Raw genomic sequence first — 26592 nt, 5'->3', positions numbered from 1 at the left:
CAGATATCAGTATGGTTTTGAACAGTCTTTATCTTTGCTGTCGCTGGTCTGATATTCAGGCTGAATTTCCATCCATTTATTGTAGTTTGCAGGCTGTGTAGACTGCATATAAACATTCACTGTAGTGTATGGTTAATACCAAGACACATCTGGCCTCATCTAAAGGCTAATGTGTTTTCAGTTGTTTTGAATGGTCAGTGAAAGCGAGGATGAAAAGGTTTGAATCACAAAGAATAGAGGGAGGCACTGAGTGCTTGAACCAGTAATTGGTTACCATTTTGCACTTATCCTTTCTTGAAGTAAACAGGGTTTCTGAATGGGTTTTAAGTTAAATGTCTGAAATAAGGCTTCCAACATGGGGCTTGATGAAACAACAGAAGCTCACACTTTGGTTCACAGAACCCCAATGACTTACATGATGACAAGGTGGGTCAGCGACTCTCAGGAACACCTCCGATATGATAACCCCACGCTGCGCCAAATGCCTCAATCCCCATCACCTTTCAGAACTGAAGAAATAGATTTGATTTTAGGCGCCTTTCAAAACGCTCAAGGTCACCTTACAGAGAAGAGTCTAAAACAATAAGAAAATATCTGTCAATTTGATTAAACAAATTTAGAATATGTAAAATTACTAAGAACAAAGGAAGTTGTTTTTTTTTTTTAATGTAGAATTTTCTGTTTGTTCAGGATTAATGTTTGAGTGATAGTACGCAAACTTTAATATATTTAAAGCTCCGTACAACCAATGCTATTAATGAAACACACAGCTATTGACTGTATTAACAGCCAAAGAAACACAGCTTGAAAAGAACTGAATAATGTGATCTCCTGGAAATAGCCTCTTTACTGTGCCTTTTTACCAGTTTCATTTTATATTACTATGAGTGAGATTTTATTAATATTTCATGTATCAAAAGCCCTATTTTTCCATTGGACAAGCCACTGTGATGTCACAAAATGCTTTGAAGACCATTCTCTCACTATCCTGTCAGAGATTATGTTGCTAATGATTTGTACACTAGGTATCAAACCTGATAATTTAAATTAAGGGACATGACTTTTTAAGCTGTGTAGGTGCATGGACACCAACAAATGCCATTCTACAATCTCAGTCCATGGCTATCATATGACCAATGCTTGTTCGCAAGATTGCAGGCATGTCCTTAAAAGTCCCTGGTGAAAATAATTTCTGGAAAGAGCTTTTTCTTCTCCTGGGTATAAGCCTAGAACTCGAAAGTGAGCAGACAACTTTGTGAAAGTGTTGTGCTCTCATAGTTTGATGAACCCACTGTGTTCGTTTGTCAGTCTCTTTAAAGGCTTAACACCTTCCAAAAATCCAAAATCCAATTTATTTATATAGCACATTTAAAAACAAAAGGTTTGCCCAAAGTGCTGTACAAAAGCATTTTAAAAACAGGAAACGAAGATGCCTGTCTAATATTTAAAGGCAGCGTATTCCAAAGTTTTGGGGCCATAATTGAAAAGGCTCGTCCTCCTCTACGTTTCAGCCTTGATTTTAGGACAACCAACAGCAGCTGGTCAGCTGATCTGAGGGTTCGTGAAGGAATATAAGGCTGATGTAACTCAGAAAGGTATGGGGGAGCAAGACCATTAAGGCATTTATAAACCAGTGTTAGGACTTTGAAATTAATTCTGTGATGAACAGGAAGCCAATGAAGAGAAGACAGGATAGGTGTTACATGTCCATGCCTTTGGGTACCAGTTAAGAGGCGGGCAGCAGCTCATCTTGCTCATCTTCAGCACGAGCTGAAGATGAGCAAGAGACCCTTGGCTGACTCCAACATAAAGTGCATTACAGTAGTCAAGCCGTGTTGAAATAAAGGCATGTAATACCTTCTCCATGTCCGGTCTTGACAAAACTGGCTTCAGCTTTGCTATTTGCCTCAGCTGCAAAAAGCTTTTTTGCAACACCGAACTAATATGTTTGTTCAATTTAAAATCTGAGTCCATAATGACTCCCAAGTTTGTCACATGCTGTTTGATACAAGACCCTAGCCAACCACAATTTACGAGCAGGTTGCATGAAATATTATTAGGTCTAAATACAATCGCCTCCGTTTTACTCTCATTGAAACTCAAAAAGTTCAGAGCCATCCAAGCTTTGACATCTTCAAGGCAGTTCAAAAGGATTTGGATGGAGCCTGGGCCATTTGGTGCAAAAGGCAAATAAATTTGTCAGTCGTCTGCGTAGCAGTGAAAGGATATTTCATGTTTTCTAAAAATAGACCCCAAAAGGAGCAGGTATAATGAAATAAGAAGAGGGCCAAGGGTTGAGCCCTGGGGCACCCCACAAGAAAGGGGGGCTGAGGTGGACTCAAAATTTTCAACTTTAACACTAAACATTCTTCCACTCAAATATGAGCAAAGCCAATCGAGTGCTGCACCTTTGATGCCAACCAGGTGTGTCAAATGGGCATATAAGATGCCTCAGTATTTCACTATTAGTCATAAAACCACTGAATATATGGCTTTTCCCATCAAGCCTGCATGTGCTTTAGAGTTCCTTTAATGGTTTGACATCCTTTCAAATTGCCATTATCAACTTTTCAAAGTTGCAGTCATTATTTCCAGCAGCACCCAGAAAGACGTGACAGGATGAATGCACAGACTAGACAATTTTCCTCCCCTTATGTTTATTCATCCAGCCAAATGAAAATTTCAGAGAAGAAAAGTAAAAGATGATCAAACATGACGAGAGCACTCTGCTGTCTCCCTTTATGTTTGAAATGTATCTTCCCTGATATTGCTTCTTTCTGGGATGAGAATTTAAGATCCAAGTGGGTTCCATCTTGCATCCATTTATCAGCACGGAAATGTTCCTGTTTGCTTTGAGTTAAATTATTTCCACTCTGCCTCAGCTACTCTGTTGGAAAGAAACTGCTTCAATGCTTTATCTTTTTCTGAGGAAATACACTATGTAATAAGAGGTGATAGCAATATTACAAAAACAAGTCTCTTCGGTCTCTGTGATTTCAATCTATTAGGGAAAAACTTGGTTTGTATTTGCTCGTATAAAAGCCAGACTGGAGATGAAGTGAAGGTGCCTTTCTTTTCATTAGAAAAGAATGAAGCTGCTTGTTTTCCTCTTGTACAAATAAAAAAAACTGACTGAGTTTGTTGTGTGAAGCTTTATTTTTGCTGCACAAGAAACTTAAGGCTGGCTGGCTGGCTTGCTTGCTTGGCTGGATGTATATAAAACAACAAAACAATCACACTAGGCATTTATCTCAAGTGTTCACCTTGACCTGCATTAGTGAAACAGAGTTACAGTCAAATCACGAGGTCAAAAACTGACATCTATGCTGACATGCTAAATACAACAGTAGGGAGCATGCATACTGTATGGGATTTTGTTGATTTAAAAATCCAGTGTCATAGTTCCTATAATTAAAGATCCAAATGTAGGACTCAAAGCACACTAAATGACCAAAATGAGATTATTAATATGTAAACAGAAGAAAAAAATAAATAAATCCAAAACCAGAAGAAAAAGAAACCCAAAAGCTTTCATCAGGTGCCGGGGGGAAGGAGCCCACTGGGTTATAGATACAGATGCTAAGAGAGAAAGACTAAGTAAAAGGACAGGACTAGTTATACACATTTGCTATTAAGTGAAATGGAGACAGTGTCAGTAGTGTCTTGTTTCCCCCAGCTATATTATATTGTTGAATTATGAACGCTGACCTTAATTGAGGCCTGCAGTTATTTAAGTGTTGTTCTGGGTACTTTTGAGCTCTTAGATGAGTCTCTATGTGCTAGGGGAGTAGGTCAGCCACTCCTGGGAAGGTTCACGACTGTTTCAAGATTCCTTCATTTGTGGATAATCTCTCAGCATAGTTCACTGCATTCCAAAGCCTTAGAAATTTCTTTGTAACACTTTCCAGACTTATAGATGTCAGTGAATTTCTTTCTCAGCTGTTTCTGAAATCATGACATGATGTGCTGCTTCTCGAAAGTGAATGTCTTTGGGCTGTGAAAGGAAGTCGGAGTACCCAGAGAGAACTCATGCAAACACAGGGAGAACATGCAAACTTCACACAGAAAGACCCCGGCCTGATGGTGGAATTGAACTCAGGACCTTGCTGTGAGGCAACAGTGCTAACTACTATGCCACTGTGCTATCCGAACATACAATTATAATGGCTCCTGTTGCACGTCATATCATTATTACATTATGATGTGGTGATAAGTAAAGTGAGGCCATGTAATTTCACTAGCTGGGACCACATCCTCAGAACGATAAGCGAAGAGGGATGAGGAAGTATGAACTGGTGCGGCGGTTTGGGGAAGGCCTCAAAGGGGACTGGCGACGGCTCCCGGGCTAGGTAGATCCCCAAAGAAGGCATCCCCTGTGGAAGTGAAGACTGGGCGTTTTCAGAGGTCTTAGCGATTGTTACGAATGTATAACAGTAGGCTTAGGATGATAAGCGGCCGAGGAGCTGGTTATGTGGTCGGGGTTTCCTTGCGAAAGGCAGAAGTCGTGGCGCCGATGCGGAGGGAATGGCTAGAGAAGAGATTTGGAGGAATCCCAGAAGACGAGAGCACTTGACAAATGCGTGAAAGAAACCATGATCTGGTTACAGGGTGGCCGGATTCGGTGAGCAGTTTGGCAAAGAAGTTGATGCAGCTGAGGTATGTCTTTATCGTGGGAATTTTGATGCACGGAAACCGGAAGGCATAAGGTATTAAGCTGTAACGGTTACAATGTCGAATGACGGGAAGGAAATATTGAAGTTACTATGGAACGAACGGGACGCGTTCCAAGCGGTCCCATAGGTGGACGATGTGCTTGCTGCGAGACTATTTATTATTGCTACTTGGAGACACTGCTGGGTTCCGCGATGCTAGGGTTTAGATTTCGAATGTTGTGGCTGAAAGTGGAGGAACCAGAGTCGGAACGGCCTCTGCATGGAGGCCAAGAATATGGATTTGTGGGTCACCGCATGGAGGGCATGATGGAAGGAGAGTTGCTACGGTCTTGTTGATTATGTCGACTACGGGGAGATGGTCGGAGTGAAAGAGGACTGATCTTCTTGACCATTCGTGGCCCCACAGAAGGCCGCGATGACTGCCGGATAGAAGAAGGCAGGAACCGCTCGTGGATATAATGGTGAAACTCGGGAGGCCCGGCTGAGGAGAAACCACGTTCTGTCTTAATAGCCCCCGAAGCCAGCAGAAAGGGCGACGCCTGTGTAGAGCTGAATGTCACCGGTGTGTGACGGCCGATCGTCGTAAGAGAAGAGATGCCGTTCCAGTTATCAAGCAGGAGTTGCCAGAGACGGGGTTTGGCTCCGGAGCGCTATTGAGCGTGATAGAGTCGAGGAGTGACACTGCGAGTGAAGCAGGTGGGAGATAAAAGGAGCAGGGAGGAATTATGGGATTATGTGTGTAGCACGGTACGAATGACCCGAAGGGGAGAGCAGCTGATGTTTGGAGCACGTGGGACAAGTGATGCAATAGAGCTATTCAATGGGCAGAGAGGCCTGGAAACGTTTGGTGCCGAGGACTCAAGGGACATTAAAGGTCCCGCTGTTTGCTCTTCCGACGGTGGAGAGCCGTTCTGGAGCAGACGGATGTCGGAGTGGATAGCCCGTGGGCTGGCAGAGACGAGGGAGGGGAGGCGACCAGGAAATCATCTAGAGATGGACCAAAAAGGCAGTTTATGGTTGTTGGAGGATCTAACATGGAGTGTCGGGGAGTGAGTCGAAGAGCTTGGGGCTGCTTTTATAACCGAAGGTCGGCCTGACTGTGAACTAAAAGGCCTCAAGATGACTCTGAATGGGCACCAGAAATCGGGGTGGATTGGCGAGACATTAAGGCACTCGTGATGTCAGCTTAGGAGAGTCACACACCTCTGCTGGCAAGTATAATGAGAAAAATGGCATGGTTCAGTGGGGTTGTGGGGGAATGCAGGGCGGGAATGGCTGCTGCCGCAAAAGCAGCAAGAGTGGAGATAGCAGCATTGAGACATAGAACAGCCGGAGTCGTTAAAGTTATTGCAGATGGAGCGGCCTCCTAGGTGCATGACGGGCCTGCCCCACTTGTCTAAACCTTGTTGCTAAGGCATGAAGGAAGTGGAAGTCGTGGGTTTGGGAATTCCTGGTACTGGAGCCGGGGTCGAACGGGTAAGAATGGAAGGACGGCGTGAGGGCTGACTCTTGTTTTGGGCTGGGACGATGCAGGCGGAAGCAGGATGTGATGGGGCACAGCACGACTTGCAGGAGAGAGAAGAACGAGCGGCAGAGATGCGACGGTAGAGTTCCTGATCGAGACTGCCCCAGAAAGTGTCTTGGTTAAACTGCCAAAGGCGAGCAGCTGCCTGAGAAGCAAACTGGATTTGGTACTGATAGAAGCCGGTGCTGCCGAATCACAATGCGAGATCGAGTACAATGGACGGGTAGGAGTCGAACTCTTGTCTTCGGGAGGGAAAGGCGGTGCAGAGAATGTCTGTGTACAACGAGAAAGCAAAAGCAAACTCAAGTGGAGTGAGCTCTTTCACCACTCGCAAGTGGAGAGTGTTTGCTAGCGCTGTCCGTAGAAAATGCCATTTTTACCATTCTTCCCGCTGTAAACAACACTGTTTTATTCGGAAAAAAGCATTGCGTGTATTTCTTATCATAACTTTGCTTTTACGTGGCCCATCGACACAATTCAAAAACTGGTATATAGTTTGAAGTCCGCACTTTCGACCCAAGTTTAAATGGAGACTCTGAGTTGTCGTCTTAAATTGGTCATGTGATTTTGACGCAGAGGGTTAAAATGTGCTCCAGGGTTCCTCTCTTCTGCCAGAGAAGACAGCCTGGTGTCTCCACTTTCCCCCAAGTGACTCCATTCAATGGACTTGGTAGCACATCATATACTGCCTGAATCAGGAATTTTATCCGCTGGGGTTCTGCTTTCCACAGTTCATTCTATGTGACCTTGCGCTCTATAGCTTGCTCCCATCTTGTCCAAGCCCCCTGCAGCCTCAATTGCACCATTTGACTGGTTTGCTTCTCCTCAACTCCTGCTCGCACCTCCTCCAGGATCAGCGACCACCTCTCTTTCCCCTGTGCCTTGTCTTTTTTTTTTTTTTTTTTTTTGCCTGCCCCGTTTGGCTCTTTTGCCATCAGAATTGTTGTCTAAAGGCAAAGAAAGATGCCCAACGGATTTACTTTACCAAATTGACCATCCCAGCCTTGCCGTAATGGTCCATTTGATTCACCTTTTAATGTTTATTTTATTTTCACTTACTGAATACGGGACAGACTTGACTGGGGGAAAGAAGGGGAGAAAGAAAGAGGGAAAGAGAAACAGCTGAGAAAAGGGACGGGGGAGAAGGGCAAAAAACAAAAAACAACAGAATGAGCAGGAAAAAAAATGCATATATCAATCACCTGGATCACCTGCTAAGAAAGAAAAAAGAAAACAAGCAGAAGAGAACAAGAGTAATAGAATAAAGAACATCACAATGATATATGGGAATATGACAGTAAATACTAAATATTAAACATTATTGTGCAGCACATAAGATCAACAGAACACAGTGTGCTTTGAGGTAGGAGCCAAAAAGGGTGTAGTTTGTGGGTGTGATCACCCGTGTGTAAACCTGTGAGCATGGACGCGCTTGTTTTTTTTTTTGTTTTTTGTTTTTTTAAAAGGTTCCTTCATGCAATGATCTGCTAGAGGGTGTGGGGGGGCCACAGCCCCGTCCTCCAGGGCATGAAGCAGGTATGGAGGAGATCAAAACTCCAGACATCCAGAGGCCCCCAGAACACAAGAGACCAAGGAAGACCAACAGAGGGGCAGCCGCGCCACTGTCCCAGAAAGAGCTGAGGAGAGTCCCAGATGAGGGCTCACTCAGCAGCCGCGGAGCAGAAGCCAGGGGGAATTGCAGTGACGCGCCCGTGAGCTCCGCCGGCAGCCAGCCGTGCCTGAGTGACCGAGCCCCAGGCCGAGCGGCCGGGGGCACCCCACCTCCGAAGTGGCCCGAGCGAGCCCCAGGCTCCAGGCCCCGATAAGTGGCCGCCAAGGAGTGAGCCGGTGTGTACCTGGACGCCCATCCCCGGACACAAAGAACCACCAACGCACCGATGTCTGAGGGAGTCCGCCACTGGCAGGGGAAGTGGTGGTAGGGGGAGATAGGCCTCCAAACCTTGGAGGGCCTAAGATGTCCCCAGAGAGGTGGCGCCTGACACCCAACCTGACATATAGACACAGAAATACAGGCACACACATATACAAACATCCATTCCCACCCTCACGCTCTCATATGCACTTACTCCACACTCAACCAACGTGGAGACAGACATAAAGAGACGCTGTACACACGATCACACTCCCCAAGCGTACTCTACAAACCGGGTCTAGGTACCCTTGCCCCTGGAGGGGGGAACTGCACCCAGACCCAGGTGGTGTTACCCTTTTCCCTGCGGTGGGGGGAGGCAGACCGCCCCAACTCCGCAGCAGCAGGGAGGCCCCACACTCCAGACCGCAGTCGGACGGCCAACTCCTCCTCCTAGCCCCCCCGCTCCAGCAGGTCGCAGAGAATGGGGGTGAGAGAAGACTCCAAACCTCCCTCCACCCGCTCATTGTAGTGTTGATGCATGTGTGTTCTAAGGTGCATTTAAAACCCAGGAGGGCATGGAGCTACCTGCCAGAGAGCAGCAGGTAAGCGCATGGTCCCTCCTGCTAGCCCTCAATGTCTATGTGTATTTAACATTGAGAGGTGGGCAACGACGCCAGGGGTGAGGTGTACACCCTGATGGTACTTTGGATTCCGTGTATCGTGCCCACCGCCAAGATCCTATATGTATGTGTAATGAGAGTGTGAGTAATGTGAATGTCTAAGTTGTGGGATAAAATTGAGGCAGAGGCAGCCAGAAGGGGACAGAGGGGGGGGGGTAGCCTCCTCTGCACCCTGGTGACATACCCCTACTCCAAGGTCCTGCATGTGTGGGTGGTTGTGGTGGAGCGGGAAGAGGGAGGCAGCTGGAGATGGGGAGGGAAGGAAGGGAGGGGCAAGTGACCCCTCCCTGGGGCCAGCTCCCCCGCTGACCCCAGTGCCTTGTCATAGTTAGGTGTTCTACTGCTACCTAAACCCGCTCTTCCCTGGGCCACTGTACCCACTATCACCCTTTGCTGCAGCCTTGATACTGCAATGTCTACAGCCTCAGCAGCCAGGGAAACCTGGGGGTCACTGGACTCCCGATATTGGAGCAGCTCCCTGGACCGGCTCACCATGAACTCCTCGCTTAGGCTGCTAAAGAGGAGCTTCAGCTTGTTGTTATGACCATACAGAGCAATGCTACTCAGGCTTCGTGGCAGTCCCAGCCACCTGCGCAGAAACCTGCTGATCCTCATCTCGAATCCTTCCGCTGTTGAGATGGGAACTTCATAGACTAAGAGGGGCCACAAAATCCGGGGCAGAATTCCATGCGGATAAATCCAGGCCTTAAACTTGCAAGGAAGGCCAAATTTATCCACTGATGAGAGCCAGGTCTCCAGGTCTTCGTTGGAGGCTGCATCTTTCAGGCTGCGGTTAAATACCTTACCTATGCTCTTCACGGGCGCCTCATTAAGTTTCTTCAGCACAAGCGACCTCGACTTGGTGGGCTTGAACCTCATGCGTGCCCAAGAAATCATTTCATCAAGACCCTTCAGTATCCACCTGCACCCTGGAACAGACGTAGTTGTCACCGTCAGGTCATCCATGAAAGCTCTGATGGGTGGCTGCCTGACTCCAGACTTGGTGAGTGGCCCTCTACACTGGACTTCTGCAGATTTGACCAACATGTTCATAGCAAGAGCGAAAAGGATGGGCGAGATCGTGCATCCAGTGATAATCCCCTTCTCAAGCCAGTCGGAAGTTGTTGTTCCGGAAGAGACTCTCAGGTGGAAGTCGGCGTAGTAATCCAGGATAAGATTCCTGAACTTTTCTGGGATGTAATACCGGTTCAGTGCCTGTTCTACCAGCTTGTGGGGTACAGATCCGTAGGCATTTGCAAGGTCAAGCCAACAGAATCAGAATACTTTATTTATCCCCAAGGGGCAATTAACAAACAACCGAGCAGCATACGTTGAAGATGGTTCATAGTACTGCCAGGTCCCCTCTGTTCTCCCTGGCTTCCCTAATGAGCTGTGTGACCACATCCGTATGCTCCAGGCACCCTGGAACCTTCGGGATCCCTCCTTTCTGGACTGAGTTATCGATGTAAGAGTTCTTCAGAAGATGTTCTGTCAGTCACTTAGCGACGATGCTAAAGAAAAATCTAAAGAAAATCTTCCATTCAACACAGCAACGAGATGGTTCGGAACTGCTCGATGTTCTTCTCCTCCTTTGGGATCCACACCCCCTCCGCTTGTCTTCACTGGTTTGCTACCTTACCCCTCCTCCAAATCACCCTCATGATTCTCCAGAGTCTAGTCCGTAGCCTCGGACAGTTCTTATAAACTTTGCAAGGTACTCCACTGGGCCCTGGAGCAGAGCTTGCTCTCTTTACCGCCTCCTGGATCTCCTTCCAGCTGGGCTCCTCCCCATCGAATTCCTGCTCTGGTGCAGATGGATCGATCAGGGCGTGACAGGGACCAAGATCTTGCTCTCTACTTTCGTTACTGTAGGTCTCCTTAAGGTAGTGGTCGACCTCTGCTTTAGAGCAGACAAGATACCCACTGCACTTCTCTCCTAGCAGCTGTTTTGTAAACCCAAAAGGATTCGCTAGGAATGCGGCTCGCCTCCTGGCCCTCTCCTTCTTTCTCCTCCTGTGCCACTCAGCTCGCCTTAAGGTCATTAACCTCTTGTGGATTATGCTACGTAATTATGCAAGGGGTCCCCTCTCCTTCTCACTCGCCGCCTTAGCTGATATATCTTGTTGGCTCTGTTGTTCATGGTGTAGAGGCTTCGCTGTCCGCTTCTCCTCTTGTCCAAACCTATCATTGTTGTCATTGTCTTTAGGCATTGTTCAACTTGTCCTTTGGCAGTTGCTTGCAGGATGGTATCAACGTCTTCGTCGAACTGGAGCCACTCCTTCTCCTTGCTAGCTTGAGGCCACTTTCCGCGACGGTGTTCTGATGACTTGTGAGCTTCGGGGGCCTGCATCACCTGGAGGCTCCGGGCACTGTGGGGTGATTCTGGGCCTGGTTCCTCCTTCGTCTCACCAGGTGTGCTTCCTGCGTGCTGTGATGCCAACACCTTCTGCTCATACTTCATTTTGGCCTGGTGGATCCGCACGCCATGTCGGTTCTTGCATATCTTGCCGCATATGCATTCCGCTGTCGCTGTCATATTACCATTGCCAAATGTCTTATTTCTTTGATCCATCCGGTGCGATTCCCTTCCACCCCCCCTCTCGGGAATCCCTGGGGGTATATTTCCAGTAGGTTGACTTGTAGCTTTAGTGGGATCTTCCTCTCGGAAGATGCAACTTGGGATGCCACCCCTCGCTGCCCCTATGCCGACTTTCCAAGCTGTCCACTGTCATGGAAATGAGAACAACGGGCATTGGAGAAGGGGGCATTTATAGTCTGAGGTAAGAAGGGGCGTGAAGGAGGAGTGGTCCCGCTCCTGAAATTCAGACGATATCTCCACCAGTTAGCCAGATATATTTCCATGATTCATTGTTTTAAACACCAGTTATGCTTAATTTTCTTGCATGCCATTGTTATGGAAATTTTACCAATAACCTGCAACACACTGTACCAGTGAGCATTTTGAAATTGTTTAATAAACACATTGCAATGTGGAAAGAAGCATCCCAGCCAGAATACTAGGATAATCTCTGAATTGTAGCCGCCAACCTTGCACGTCATGTACAGAGACAGACAAAGACATTCCACAAACTCTTACATGTTGGCCGCTCTCACGAGGGGGGCTATACCATCAGCCCCATCCTTAAAAAATATAACATTAACATTCTACATGCATGCATACAATTTGTGTCAGGAGTGATCTTTCTATAGTAAAGTGACATGATTAAAATATGTGATTAATACATCAGAAAAGAAATCTGCCACCACGTAGCCATGTACCAAAATGTTCTTGCCCTATCTTGCTCTCTGTAGAAGTCTTTTTTTTATCACAACTTTAAGTATGATGCTTAATGTCTCAAAGCGACATGCATTTCAGCAGCTACTTTTTTGTCTCATTTTCATTAAAAAAAAAAAAAAACAGCTCTGGCTGACGAAATCAACACTTAAATTAACAGACAAAATTAATCCCACAGTCATGCCGTGTTGGTGGTGATTAACAAAGATTCCTTAAAGAGAATCAGCTCATTATAGTCCAACGTGACTGGAGACACAATTAAGGGTAGAGCTGCATCACCGTGATTTTAAAATACAGCTTGTGTAATTCATGTGGAATATATAACTTTTTTCATTAGCAGTTTGCTTCACATTCATGTGTCAGTTGCACAAACTGCATGAGACCAGACTCACTTCTCCTTCAGGTTTCCTTTAATCCTTCACCAGAAATAAAGTATTCTCATTTAGCTTGAGGCAAAAAGTGTCCATCAAAAACAGGTCACAGCTAAGTCTTCTCTTCCCTTTTCCCTTGCTCTCTACTTATACTGCAAAACCTAACCTTCATTCAGCCCTCCGCCTTGGTTGGGAGTCTTCATCAGTGAACATTTTTGAAACCTATGTTAGCATATTTCAGAACATGTTTGAATGCTGCAACCAAGGATATGTGGCAGGCTTCTGTACAAATAAAACTCATTTGCGTTCCTGTATGAGTCTGTGGTCATAGACAGTTAACATGTAGTATGACTTTTTACTTCGGATTAACAGTTTGACCTTTAACTTGGTATCTGTAAGTACACCAGTAACCTCGTGGCCTTTTCTCAGTGATGACACACTTTAGGCTCTGTTTTTCTGCGGTCTGCTATTGTTTTCTTTTTTGTGTTACTGAATTAATATATATGGGAGGTAGCTCTGTGTTTATGCTGATTAGATTGCTGCTATGTTAAAACCTGCTTGCACCATCTCTTATTGCAAATGAATCCAGTTTTTCTAAAGATACCTCTAAAGTGATGTGTTTGGAACGATATATAAACTACTTTTTTTACACATTACAACAGTATGGATTTGCAGTTTGATTTCAGGTGCTTACAGTATTTTTCCTATCTGCATTCAGGTCTCAAAAGGTTGCACAGCTGAAATACAGTTTCAGATAAGAAGAAAAAACATCTGGCTTTTAACAGCTGAACATATTGTTACTTCAGGCAGCATACTGTGTTGAGCTCAGCCAGCTACCAGCAGATCAGCTGATCCAAATGGGAGTCCACATCAGATGGTTGGTTCTGCTGATATCCTTCTGAGCGTGTGGTGGATAATCAGCTTACAGTTGCTGCTTCCTCTCCTAGCGACTCTCACACCTTCTCCCTTGACTCTCTGTCATGATATTCCTGCCATTTTTCATGTCATTTGTCTTGTCTGTTCTGTGAGGGGTTCTTGGTGGTCTTCCGATTTTTTTTGCCACATTTTTGGGGGATTTTTTTTTTTCGTTTTTGGCCATTGGTGGTCAAAAAAGAAAGACAGGTTGTGTGTTTTCACCAACACAGGCTTTCTTATGTTAGCAAAGCAATTGTAAGCATGTTGGTATGCTAATAGTAGCTGTAATTGAATCACAGAGTTGTTAGCCTCAGTTGCGTATTGTATCAGGGGGCTTAAATTATCATACCTAAATATCTAACAATTGTTTACTTCTTAAACCATTTCTGTTATTGAAGACTATATTGCAGTTTAGTTCATTCTTTTCCCGACTGTCCCTAACCCTATTTTCTGAATCCTGTCATAGCCTTAAGAACTAACCACCCAGAAACACTAATGCCAAACATTCACAGGTCATGAACTCTAGACGATGAATGATGCTAAAAACCAACAAAGTAAAATATGAACCTCAGTGTTTCGTGGAATGCTTGTTTTCTTTCCATAGTTGTTGGTCACACAATGTGAGCTGAAATTAGGAATTACCTAAGCATCTATCACAGGTTCGCAGCTGGATTGGCAATGTCTTTATTCTAACAAGGTTCACAGCATGGTGGAGGTTCACGTCTGGAGGGGATAGGTTTGTTTGTCAGAGATGTTTGGGAATCCTTTTTGCGCTCTACTTTTAAACCTCTGCTTTGCTTCCGAGACTCGAAGTGTGACCAAAGGAATACGTTTACTCTGGGGGTGTAGCAAAGTGCTGCCTCAGTCACTGTGGTGGGGTTGCAGGATAAAAGAAAATCTATCATTTTGCACTCAGAACTTTTAACTTCTGGAATATATTAACATGTAATCAAGCAGGGAGAAAGAATAGTGCTTTGTGCACAGCATCCACAAGAAGTCATTCAGGGGTGCTGGTGAAGCATAACAAAAAAAGTGGAAGGTTTGTATAAATATTATTTATGCAAACAATCATGTTTCTTCATGGGGTTCATGTATAATCAGGCAGTTAATGGCACACGTAATCAAAGGACAGCCTGATATATTTGTTAAATTTTTCAGTAGTGAATATTCTCCACCAGATACAGAGATGGCTGTGTGACACACACAGCTCACTCTCAAATCACCCTAAAGGTACCCTTCAGAGTTTGTAGTCTTTTTTTTTTCAAGGAAACAAAACGATAACAGTATTTCTCGCCACATCACATTGTCTCTATCCTTGAGCCCCAAAACATGCTGAAAACAATTCTGTCCTTGTAAAATAGTTTTGAAACTGAGTTCCTCCTTTTTCAAGCTGTCATGGTGTTGCATACGATGTTCACATGTCAAAGAGCAATTATAAAGAATGGTTGGCATAGTAAAGGTAAGCTACCCAAGGTCTAGTTTAAACAATGGGTCCATGACTCTAAAATCTTAGTAATGATTTATATAGTTATGCAGTACAGTTTTAGAAATGTGGAAAATTGGTTGCAAATTGCAAAAGCATTGAGGTTGCACCAATTGCATCAGGCCAGTTCAGGCAAGAATACCTAAAATACCTATGTACTGGCTGAGTCACACTTTAGTAAAAATGTTAGTGTTAGTTTGTTTTAATAGCTCTGTCTTAAACATGTGAGTTTTTCTTCCTTGTTGTCGTAGAACTGTGAGTTTCATTGTGGAATGGGACTGTGGTGCAGCAGCTACACACTGCATGCATTGCTTACTCTAGGTCAGGGGTCGGGTTGGGAAGGAAGGGTTAACTGATGGCGCGACCATAGCTGGACTAGCCATTGAGCATACGGTGATTTTTCATTTTTATGGGCCGATGGGTTTTGTTTTGTTTTTGTTTGTTTTTTTGGGGGGGGGGGGGGGAGGGTTTAACAGTATAAACATTAAGCAGTCTATCTGGGTCAGATATAAACCAAGTTTAGGTGTAGTTTATTTTCGTTGTGCTGACATTTTACAGTCAGTTAACTCGTACTGCTTACTAGCTAGCATGGAGTTTATATACAGCTGGGTGGGTGCTATGATGTTACTGATAGTGAACGTTATTTTATTCATAAGGTTAGTTATTAGAGTTACCAACCATCCCATATTCAGAGTAAATATTACACGTTTCGTATTGAGCCGAAAACGAACGCGATTGTCCCGTACTTCAGCTAGAATGAAACAAAGCTGGAGTTATTCTGCGTCTTTACGCTGTCAGCTGCTTCGTCTTCTCTCATTCTCTCCCCCTCCTTCTCCTGTTGCTACTTCAATCATGATCAATGATCAGCTTTTCTCTCTTGTTTGTTTATCGCTCACTTTGCGCCAGAAAGAGGAAACCAGCGGAGGTCACCCTAAACAACAGCAACACTTTTAAGCTTGATCAGCTGTTGTTAGAATTTATTTAATATTAATTATTAGTATCACCTGATGTTTGCTGGAGCCACAGCTGTAAAAGCTGCTGGTCATGTCGGTTTGGATATGTGGTGAGAGGGAAACATGAAGCTGAAACCAGGAGATGTCCTTACTGAATCATCATAGTTGAACAGGTGATGAAGAAGCAGGTTTACCTTTTAGGTGACATGAGTTGAAGGGAAGTTATGAACTGTTTCTGAGAGACAAATAACACCAGGATCTTTTCTAAGTAGCTGAGAGCTGGTAACTGTCACAATGGCCTCGATTGCAGATAACCACAAACAGAGACGGCTCAAACGTTTTGCAGTGTTTATTATTTAGTCAACAAGTGAATTCGTGACAAGGAGTTGCTAACGAAGTAGCTGGGGGTCAGTGGGGGGTGAACGGAGCGGTTGCGTCTGGGGAAAAAAAAGAGAACAGGGTTAGGAAGGCGGCAGGTGCGGGGTATCCTAGCAGAGGTGGAACTGACTGATATCGCTTACTGGTGACCGGCATGAACCTCGCTTTGAGGGAGAGGCGGTGGTAGTCCAGGGGTGTAGTGGAAAGGCTGGCAGACCTGAGTTCCGCTGTGTCCAAGGTGGTGAGTGAGTCCGGAGGGCAGGCAGGTGAGGTAGCATAGCATAAGCAGCATGAAAGGTGATAGGAAGACAGCATCTGCAGACCGTTCAAGTTTCTTTTAGGTGTTCTTTATTTTCTGGCGTCGCCTTTCAACAATTCTCTCAAAAACATCAGAAGCTGTGAGTCAAAATCTCACCTGCTTTATATAGAATTCCACTCACACCTGGATCTCATTAACCTCTACCATTGGGAAAACAGGGTAGACTAAATAACACCGTCTAGACAAAGAAACAGGAATAAAATCATTTTTCCACTTAACAAACTCATTCACCCAACGAAACAGTTTGAAAAGTCACTCTTCACCTAATCTGACTCATGAGGTTATTTTAAATGAAATAAACAATTTTACACAAAATAAACACCCCTTCATTTGGTTACACCCAATTGACATGATCAGTGACATCATATCCTGTAGAATCAGGAAGTACTGGGGTGGCCCTTCCCACATACCTGTTTTACACATAGGACCTGTCCAAAGGAACACACAATGGTAAGTATAACCAAACTACATAAACAAATGAAAGATTCAAATCAATTAATGATGAAGTGACATTTAGCTTTAAGTACAATTGCACAGATGACATAAATATAACCAATGCTACCACAAACAGACCCGGGATAGTATGTAGAGCTAAGGTTACATGTGCTGTGTTTACATTAAAGCATTATGATAGACTATAGGATAACAGAACACAGAATAACAATATACGCAAGTGACAAATGGCAAATGAATTCTGTCCTAGCCACTTTGTCACAGAGGGTCCTTGTATTCCTCATGAATATGAAGATCATCCAAGGCGAGCTGGGGTTGAGGGTGATGACAACGAAGGTCCAGGAAATCTGAAGCACATGAAACCAACGTTAACAATGAAAAAGTGGCAATAGCGCAAAAAGCCGTAGAGTCAATACCAACGTGAGGTCGTTGACAAACTGGCGGTGAAGGAGAGTCTGAGGGGGGCCTTAAATCCTCAACCTGATTGCCCCGAATCAGTCTCAGGTGTGCAGGACTGCAGCAGGGAGATGGCTCCGCCCAGGGGTGGAGACCAAGGAACTCAGGTGCCTGATAGCACTTTCCAGTCGAGTCTCCAGATCCTGACAGTAACTGTGCAGGGGTGGGTCTAGCAAAGTTTTGCCAGGGGGCCAGGTAGGGCATTAACAGGGAAAGGGGGGCACAAACAAATACTTTTCTTTCTTATTCTCCTTTAAAATGTCTAGCTTTTAATAAATAATTATCTGAATCTTACAACCAAAGTTTTTGTCTGATGTAAAATGTATAGAAATCATACATATACCGCCAAGACAGTGTACATCACTGTCACAACAGCATTTGTTTTCATTCAAAGGCTTTATGGCTTTAATACGGGGAGTGCAGAATTATTAGGCAAATGAGTATTTTGTCCACATCATCCTCTTCATGCATGTTGTCTAACTCCAAGCTGTATAGGCTCGAAAGCCTACTACCAATTAAGCATATTAGGTGATGTGCATCTCTGTAATGAGAAGGGGTGTGGTCTAATGACATCAACACCCTATATCAGGTGTGCATAATTATTAGGCAACGTCCTTTCCTTTGGCAAAATGGGTCAAAAGAAGGACTTGACAGGCTCAAAAAAGTAAAAAATAGTGAGATATCTTGCAGAGGGATGCAGCAGTCTCAAAATTGCAAAGCTTCTGAAGCGTGATCATCGAACAATCAAGCGTTTCATTCAAAATAGTCAACAGGGTCGCAAGAAGCGTGTGGAAAAACCAAGGCGCAAAATAACTGCCCATGAACTGAGAAAAGTCAAGCGTGCAGCTGCCAAGATGCCACTTGCCACCAGTTTGGCCATATTTCAGAGCTGCAACATCACTGGAGTGCCCAAAAGCACAAGGTGTGCAATACTCAGAGACATGGCCAAGGTAAGAAAGGCTGAAAGACGACCACCACTGAACAAGACACACAAGCTGAAACGTCAAGACTGGGCCAAGAAATATCTCAAGACTGGTTTTTCTAAGGTTTTATGGACTGATGAAATGAGAGTGAGTCTTGATGGGCCAGATGGATGGGCCCGTGGCTGGATTGGTAAAGGGCAGAGAGCTCCAGTCCGACTCAGACGCCAGCAAGGTGGAGGTGGAGTACTGGTTTGGGCTGGTATCATCAAAGATGAGCTTGTGGGGCCTTTTCGGGTTGAGGATGGAGTCAAGCTCAACTCCCAGTCCTACTGCCAGTTTCTGGAAGACACCTTCTTCAAGCAGTGGTACAGGAAGAAGTCTGCATCCTTCAAGAAAAACATGATTTCCATGCAGGACAATGCTCCATCACACGCGTCCAAGTACTCCACAGCGTGGCTGGCAAGAAAGGGTATAAAAGAAGAAAAACTAATGACATGGCCACCTTGTTCACCTGATCTGAACCCCATTGAGAACCTGTGGTCCATCATCAAATGTGAGATTTACAAGGAGGGAAAACAGTACACCTCTCTGAACAGTGTCTGGGAGGCTGTGGTTGCTGCTGCACGCAATGTTGATGGTGAACAGATCAAAACACTGACAGAATCCATGGATGGCAGGCTTTTGAGTGTCCTTGCAAAGAAAGGTGGCTATATTGGTCGCTGATTTGTTTTTGTTTTGTTTTTGAATGTCAGAAATGTATATTTGTGAATGTGGAGATGTTATATTGGTTTCACTGGTAAAAATAAATAATTGAAATGGGTATATATTTGTTTTTTGTTAAGTTGCCTAATAATTATGCACAGTAATAGTCACCTGCACACACAGATATCCCCCTAAAATAGCTAAAACTAAAAACAAACTAAAAACTACTTCCAAAAACATTCAGCTTTGATATTAATGACTCTTTTGGGTTCATTGAGAACATGGTTGTTGTTCAATAATGACATTATTCCTCAAAAATACAACTTGCCTAATAATTCTGCACTCCCTGTAGAAGCTTTCTGATGGCTCTGTGGTGGTTTAATGCATAAGTGAGGGTGATAAGACAGAGTCCTGGTGGACTCCTTTGTCATGTGGTGTGAGCAGAATCATCTGCAGCTCAACATGAAAAAGACCAAATAATTGATTGTGGACTTTAGGAGGACCAAAAAAAACAGTAACCCCTGTTTCAATCCAGGGGATTGATGTGGACATTGTGGAGGACTATAAATACCTCAGAGTACACATAGACAATAAACTGGCCTGGGTTAAATAACACCACTACACTCTACAGGAAGGGCCAGAGTCATTTGTATTTTGTGTGGTGGCTGAGGTCTTTTAACATCTGTCAGACAGTGCTCAGGATTTTCTATGAGTCTGCTGTGGCCAGTGCCATCCTCTGTGCTGTTGCATGCTGGGGCAGCAGGCAGATGCCAACAGACTCAATAAAATGATCGGCGAGGCCAGTAATGTTGTGTGGATGGAGCTGGACTCCCTTGTCCAAGAAAAGGACAATGCGTGAAATAACCTCCCACCCTCTCCATGACATGCTGGCCAGTCACCATTCAGTGAGTGACTGAGATTATCCAAATGCACCATTGGACAACACAGAAAATGATTCCTGCCTGTACAACTCCTCCATCTAATGCACCAGTACACAATGCAATAGTTTCACCCTTTTTGCACATCCTCTACAGTGAAAATAACAAAGTTTTACAGTTTGCAGAGAAAATCAATTAATTAATCTAATATTCTGGATATTTATATTTGAGCTATTTGTAAATATTAGAGCTATTTCTTATTTTCTTATGATTTTGTACCTTTTTAATATATTGTATTATTTAATTTAGTTCAGTCTGTTACTGTTCATATTGTCTTGGAGCAACTGTAACCACATAATTTCCATAGGGATTAAGGGATTAATTATTCTGATTCTGATTGCAAGAAGTTGTGACAACCAACTTCTTGTCATTCAGAGATGAAGTCTGCAATACCCTCAACTGGACAACAACTTTCAATCACAAGACAACTGCACAGGTAACATGTCTTCAAACAGTTACACTCAACCTTAGACGGACTGCAATCACTCTCGGATTTTGAAAAGCTTTACAAAGTATTGCCATCTAATTTCCAAATGCAGACAGACAGCCAACAATTAGCAATCCATGTGAATAAGTATATTGTACATGTTAAAATAGTGATGTAGCACTCCATCTGGTTGTCAGGTCTGGTTGTCAAATGATAAATGGTAAATGGCCTGTATTTGTATAGCGCTTTTTACTAGTCCCGCCTAGGGACCCCAAAGTGCTTTACACACCCAGTCATCCACCCATTCACACACACATTCACACACTGGTGGAGGCAAGCTACAGTTGTAGCCACATCTGCCCTGGGGCAGACTGACAGACAAATGGCTCTATTTTGGTTTGTTACATTCCCCTAAAAAGTCCAGGGCATGTGAGAAAGTAAATTAAATGATTTTATTAATATTTGTATTACTAATTAAACTAAAACACAGGGACAAGCCACTATTACCTTTGTAAGAAAGAAAACCAAAAAGGGGAGCACTTAAGAGACATGGCAGGACATATCCATACAGGGTCAAAATCACAGCAGGTCCTATCTAGTAGACTCCAATTTGTTCATGTAATTTGGGAACCCTCATGCACACATCACACACTAAGGTTAATTATGGAGTTCCACATGGTTCCAAGCAAGGACCATTTCTATTTATAACAACCTTCCCTTAGGCAGTATCATTAGAAGGCATAGCATTTTCATTGCTATGAGGATGACACCCATCTTCATCTATGCATGAATCAAGATGACAAACACCAGTTTGTTATGTGGGGTTTTATCAGTTTTATTCTGGGGTCTTTACCTTACCATATGAAGTGCCTTGTGGAAACTGTTGTTGTGATTTGGTGCTATATAAGTAAAACTGAATCGATTTTAATTTATTAATTAATTTTCATCTTAATCCAATACAATCTTCAGAGGTGTTAAAAGTAACCATGACCAAATAAAAAAATGTGAACCAAGTTGTAATCAGCATCCTTCTAGCAGTAACTCTAGGAAAGAAAGTAAATATGCACCTTTCCCAAAATGTGGAGTTAATCTTTTATACTTGATCATATTAATGCATGAATAACAGGCATGGATGTATGACAGGCCGTGTCATCTTCAAATAATCTATCTTACTGCTATGGCCTGCAAATTAAGTGTTATTACACATCCTGAAGTCAAACCTTTTCACCACAATTCTTCTTGCAAAGTCTTTTGTCACGGATGTTATCTAAGGATATTCTTAACATGACACTTCTTGATTCATCACATTGATGAATCATACCGAATAAGAAAAAAGAAAAAAGTTTTCCTTCTCTGTTGCATTCTAAGTGAGATGGTGTTCATCTTTTCCCTTTTACAATGTACCTTCTTGTCATTTTCTGTTATAGATAATTTGATCGGGTTGTTGCATCTATTTCTGTATGATGACTCAAGTAGCTATAAGCATAATGTGACCTTATTGTATTCGACACACATCTGAAACCATTTTCTTCCCTCACTTGTTCTTTCATTAGAATTTCATGGTGTGGCGTTTTGTTTTTTGGCCTTTGTTATTGTTCTATCTTCGTACAGAGCATGCTGTGCACTGCTGCCCGCTGGTTATGATTGCCACCAAACTTGCACACATATTCTTTCTTGTCTCAAAAAAACAAAAAGCAAGCGTAGAATAATAGGAGGTCCTTTTTCTCTATAACAAAAAGGATTGTATTGACAACAAGCAAGATGGCAGTCTGTGTGAATAGTTTTTTCACAGGAGGGAAATTGATTCGCTTCTGCTCAATCAGTTATCTCACTTTAAGAGTCTTGTGATCTGAAAATTCCTGTCTGCCTGCTATTAAAAGATCTTCATCCACCTTCAGATGCACAATGTGAGACCAGCTGAGAAAATCCTCAAAAACTTCCTTGAAAACCATTTTCACCTCTTCAGACGCTACATCCTTTTCATCTGTGGAAATTAAGAGTGCTTTGGTGTGCAAATGAGACAAGAGTGTAAAAAGAGATTTTTCTCAATTTCTTAAGGGTGAACTTCAGGCGAGGGCTCAATGGGCTCAATCAACACAACCGCCTACATAAAGGTACCATGGGGTATTTAAACTGTGCAGCCAGGGAAATCAACTGCTTAGCTGTATTTAATGATTTTGTCCTTAAGATATGTACAAATGGTTAAAAAAAGAAAAAGAAAATCTTAAAAGGGAGTATGATTACTCGGCTTTCATAAGGACTCTTCAAGGGAGAAGATTTAGAAATGGCCTGTGTTGTCTGTGCTGCTTTTGTTGAAAGAATTTGATTTAAAAAATGAAACGCTTAGCAGACACTGTGTTTTTAATGAGCCTTTTTAAGAAACTGTTACAAGACCTGCCATTGCCATAAATTCCACAAAATAAAAGTCAGAACTTTCTTGAGGTTTTTTTGTCTTTGGTGCATAATGTATGCCATAGAGGAAGTTTCAAATTTCAGAGCGATGGGCAGGAAATTGATCTCTATGAAAATTAAACACATAAGTAATGTTTTTCTGTTCTCAGGGAGTTAAAAAATATACATAATTACAGAGGGGAAGAAGAGGTGGGAACCTGCTTTTCTTCTTTGGCAGCTTTATTGTTTTGTAGTGACAAACAGCTCAATTTTTTGGGACAGTGTGGGTTTCATTTAGAGGTGAAATTGCCATTTCAATTCCCACAGCTTGACTGAATACCAAGTATCCATGGGACAGCTGTCATACTCTTTAATACCAAACAAAACAAAGGAAGGAGGTCTCAGTGATCAATTTTGCAGGTGACAGGCTGGTTTATTAAACCGTGTCACTGGCTCGTGAGTATGTTGGTGCGTGTGTGTTGAAAAAGAAATCCAGTTCGATCTTTAAAGTGAAGACTTTCATGTCTTTTTTTTTTCACAGGTTTTTAATATTTTTTTAGTATCAGGATCAAGTTTGTAGGTTAAGTTTTTTTTTTTTTTTAACTTTCTTTTATTTAATCAGAAATTATTTTCATATTATACCTCGCATTGAATGAGCCCTGTAATATAGTAATACCTGTAGCTGTCACACGTGTAGTCACGTGTAAATGGGGCTGGTGTCAGAGCAAAGGAAGGTCATATCGTCTGTTAGCCTGGTATTTGTCATTGAGTTTTTGAACATATTAGCAGTGATCCCTCTTTTTCTTTTTTTTCAAACTCAACTTTGTTAATGTTTGATCAAGAACTTGCGGACTTAAACGCAATATAACAAACACAGAGACTAAGTTTAAAGGATTTATTATTACACAAGGATTGAATGTGCACCGGAGTATCTTTGACAAGCAGAGATGTGAGAGGTGACTGATGGTTGAAATGACAGCGGAGAATGGCAGGAAGGGATTAGCTAGAAAGCTAGGAGTTCGGTCTGCAGGTGAGTAGCGGTAACGGGGAGCTGGCCAGCACACACAAAGGAGTCTAAAGCACAGAGAAAGCTAGCTGGCACACTGAGGATCAAAACAAGTGCAAAAAACACAAGAGGGGAGTCTGAACACATTTATCTAACTCAACAGCTGACACAACAAGCTGTGTTGGAGCTGCAGAGAGCTGAAGGTGTGTGCCAGCAAAGTATCCGGAGGGAACCAGAGTGTCTGTGCCTCCAGGGATCTTCACAAAGAAAGCTAGTATGTTTCCTCGCTTCCTTTACTTGCATCTTTTCCTCGCATCTGTAGATGGAAGAAATAGGAACCAAAGCTTCCAGATGAAATATCCTTGGTTTCACAGTATCAGTTTTAAAGGAAGTCAGTTACCTCAGCTGGTATGACACAAATATCTACAGTTTTATCTTATAGATCTATGAAATACAAGAGGTATTTATTCATTTAAGATTCTAAATTGATTCAAAATGAATTACACTATAGTATTACCTGTACAGTATTACACAACACAACGCAGTATGCATGTTTCATGCTTATATTTTTTTTAATGGAGCTTTACATAATTCTACAACACATTGCAATAAAATTACCCTACATATTATAATTTGATTCATGGGCTAAAGGGTGAGAGTATGTGATGTTGCATCTCCAGATGTAACTTTGACATGCTATAAATCTGTTGATCCCTAGGCACAACACTACAAATTATGTGCTGTGAAAATACATTTCCTTGTAGATGCATTTGTTTCTTTCTCCTCACTACTCCTCAAGGTGTAACTGAAGCATTAGAGGTTACTTCATGCTGGTGGAGAGGGAACAAGTTCAGATCACTGGAGAAGAGAGGACGTAGCATCATGAAAAGCATCCACACATACAGAGAGAAGGAGAAAAGGAGCAGGTAAAATATAATCTAGCAGCACTGGGAGCATAGGGGCCATGACAGTTCCAGTGTTATTAGCAGCTCTTTTTGGATATTTTAAATTTCTTTTTATTTCCTTTCTTCTTCTTGTTTCATTTACTTTTCAATATTCCCATTGAAGTCTGATTGCTTGTCTTCATCAGTGGATTATCCCAAGTAATTAAGCACTTTTCATCTTCCTGTTTTCTTCTGTTGTGATTGCTTTTTAATGCGATAATACTATGTGATTGCGTATTCCTCTTAACGATAAAAGAGCTTGGCATTCTTTTTTTCTTCTCAACTCACGAATCATGGTGTGTTTTTGTAGTTTATAGACACCCAGGCACTGGCTTCACAGGATATATTTCCTATCCATGATTCAATGAGTCTTTTTTTCAGTGCAATGAGGATTTTTGATATTTCCAACTTCATTTCAATGAAATCTCACAGTTTCTTGTCATTAATTTAAAATTTTTGCTGCTTTCCATTTTCCCACCACAATTTAAATTTTAACATAAATTCTCCTGTCCAGCCTGGTATGTGGAAAATACTGTCAAGTTGCCTATAAAAAAGGTCTGTTTGAATTTCCTGGTTTTGATGTGGTGGTCTGGACGTTCTGTTCTGCATTACTCGAATTTACTCCCACAGTCCAGACATGCATGAAAGTTTATATAATGATTCTTATTGGATGTAACTGGCCCCTGTTACCCAAAGAGGGATCTCTCTCTTTCCTAGCATCCTCCCAGCACGAGGTCCGCTGCATGGCACTGTGTTCTCCATTTGGATAGGTCTTGGGAGTCCTCTGGGGCTAGATCCACTGCATTCATTTCTCCAGTGATTGCATCCATCCACTGCTTCTTCGGCCTTCCTCATGGTCGGCAGCCTGCAGGGTCGAGTTGGAGGGGTGTTCTTGACACCGATTTCTTCTCACTGCGCATGATGTGTCCATACCACCGTAGACACGCTTCCCTCATCTTCGTTTCGACTGGGGCAACTTGGAGTCATTTTCGAACACCTTCACTCGTCACGCGATCCATACAGGTTAAGCCCACCATCCACCTGAGCATCTTCATCTCCATAGCACTGAGGATCTGCTCGTGTTTCTTGGTGGCTGACCAGCATTCCGCTCCATATAGGGCCACCATATAAAGTATGACCAGCTGTTACCCAAAGATGGATAACAGATAAAAAAAAAGGATGGGTGATTTAATCCAATGATCTATCTTCTCAACAAGCAATCAGCCCCTGATCGCTGTTCTGACACTCTGGAAAAGTAGGATAAAAGATTAACAACCTAAAATGTTTCTCATTGGTGTCTAACTGGAAAAAAAGGTTTTGGATTAGAACGACATCTTTGTTTGCTAGTACTGTAACCTGCACTATAGCTGTAGAGATATACACGTATGTGTAATAGTCCAAAGGTTGGTAATGTTTCTGACTTCTGGTGATATTTTGATATCCTGCCTCCCCACTGTTTTCTTGTCTGTGACCCCTTTGTCTCATCTATGTGCTTGTCTCTGCATCTTTTTTTTTGTCTAGCTTACTTTGCTTTCCTCTTGTGTCTTGTTTTACCTCCTGATTGTGCCTTCTTCCTCACCTGTTTCTCATCAAGTGACCACATTTTTGTTTCAGGCTTGGAATTTGTGTATTTCTGGTTTTCAAAAGCAAACATTAACTTCCTAAGACCCGAACTCTTCCACGGCATGCATTTTTAATTTTTCTTTGATATTTGGGCATATTGGGGCCCGATGAATGTAAAAACAAAGAATTACCAGATTTTTTTTACCTGATTTTTTGTTTCTAAGAAAAATGAGAGCCACATATGAGGATATTCGTTTAAAATTTCAGTAGACCAGTAGCAGTATAATGTACTCGTAAGTGGATATCAGGCCCTTGTAGAGCAAA

General features: G+C 43.0%; 1 pseudogene; it reads right to left on the bottom strand.

Annotated features, from left to right (window-relative positions):
* Positions 1–4960: 4960 nt before the first annotated feature.
* On the bottom strand, positions 4961–25560 carry LOC146621685 (uncharacterized; annotated as a pseudogene).
* Between the last annotated feature and the right edge of the window lie 1032 nt (positions 25561–26592).

This window comes from Diplotaxodon limnothrissa, linkage group LG12, assembly GCF_057381915.1.
Source record: "Diplotaxodon limnothrissa isolate DT_005_m linkage group LG12, D_limnothrissa_male_GT1.1, whole genome shotgun sequence".
Taxonomy (NCBI): domain Eukaryota; kingdom Metazoa; phylum Chordata; class Actinopteri; order Cichliformes; family Cichlidae; genus Diplotaxodon; species Diplotaxodon limnothrissa.
The sequence above is the reverse complement of the archived record's forward strand: the minus strand, read 5'-3'. Positions and strand labels throughout refer to the sequence as shown.